The sequence below is a fragment of the Pinus tabuliformis genome, chromosome 9 (assembly GCF_031772625.1).
Source record: "Pinus tabuliformis cultivar Carrire ecotype Pingquan chromosome 9, CPIR1, whole genome shotgun sequence".
In the NCBI taxonomy this organism is placed as follows: domain Eukaryota; kingdom Viridiplantae; phylum Streptophyta; class Pinopsida; order Pinales; family Pinaceae; genus Pinus; species Pinus tabuliformis.
The window spans coordinates 335,422,328-335,423,900 of NC_142307.1; positions in this window are offsets into that span (position 1 = coordinate 335,422,328).

A 1,573-nucleotide genomic window follows, 5' to 3' on the forward strand; every position below is an offset into this window, starting at 1 on the left:
TTAAAATCCACTAGAACTTTTTGTTTTAGTCAGTTACACCAACAAGTTTAGGATTTTAGGGCCTTGGATTAGGCGAGTGGAGAGTTAACTCTCCAAGGCCACATAAAACGTCAAACGTAAGAGTCTGAATAACGAGAGAAAATCCAATAGCGTTAGGAAGACCAGGAAAGCTCCGGATTTGGGAGTTAAGCACGAGGGTCTGTGAAGACAGGGAAGAGAGATACCCCCTCTCCTACTTGTCCGAACTTACCTCACGACTGTTCCGCCTGGCTTCTGCGACGAGTTGGTACCCATAGTTTCCTCTCCTAGGGATCTACGCAGGTGGCTGCGGAGGGGAATCCCGTGGCACCTGAGGTTGACGTTGTATCACTCTCGACAGTACTACTGGAGGGCACCCTTGCGAAGCTTGGGGGCTTGCACCGGCGCAGACTGTTGTTAGGAGGTCAGCGTAACTTCCTCTGATACCTTCGCTGATAGGACTGGGCCCTCATCATCCCAAACTATCTTCGGAAGGCCCCTTATTTCACTTTCTCGTATTTTGGTGTCCGGTCCTAATCACCCGGAGCGGAAATACGTGGAAGTTGTTTGACTGGCTGTATCTTTAGGGACTTTATAGTGTGTGCTCTGTGTTCCTAGTTGGCCTAGCTTTTAATTTTTTGAGTCTTTAGTTAGATCATAACAAAAAATTCAAAGTGGCTGACCGATCTCCAAGACGGTCTCGAAGACTTCGTGGTCTCTCGCCACCAAGTTTAGAGCCTTCTCCTAGAAGGCACAGAGGGAATACTACCGGTGGGGTCCATCCCACGCCGGTTGACGCATCGGGGATTGATCCTCCTCTCGGGGACATTAGCGGCCAAGCAAGGCCTGGTACTTCTGAGCAAGAGAGGGACACTCCAGTCTTTTCTCGAGTTCGCTTTCAAGCGGAGAATAACGTAGAGGTAGAAGAATTTTCGGAGTCATTAGTGGTTCCAAATTCTCCACTACCATCTAGTCATCCAGACGTATTGCAATACGTTGGGACTCCGTCACATAAACCGTCCAGGTTACGCTACGCGCTTACCATTCATGACCACTACTAGAAGCATGGCTTCTACGAGTGCTACGACTATGCAAACCCCAACATCGGTGCAAGGGGGAGGAACCATTTCCATCCCCTCCGCTTCCTTGTTCGGATCTTTTGCTAGCACATCTTTAATAGGGTCTACCTCCATTCCATCCACGAGTGGAAATGCCCAAACCAATGCTTTTGGTACTGGTTCCTTCCTTTTTGGCACCCAATCACAGGGTATTCCATCGGTTCCATTTAGTGCCGCTACGTCCATGATGGGCGGATCGGCTTCATTCCAGGGTTTTCCTTTTGGAAGTGGTCATATACCACATTCCAACCCAACGGTAGGATCCATGCCTTTTTCTTCAGTAGGACAAAGCAACAATCCTTTCCAAGGTTGGAATAACCCTGGGGTTAGTAGCGCGGGAACTGGGAATCCGTTTAACGGCCAACAAGGGAATAGGCCATACTCCACGGTTAGCATGTTTCAAAGTATTCCTCCCCTTGCTTCGGCTTGGAACCCAT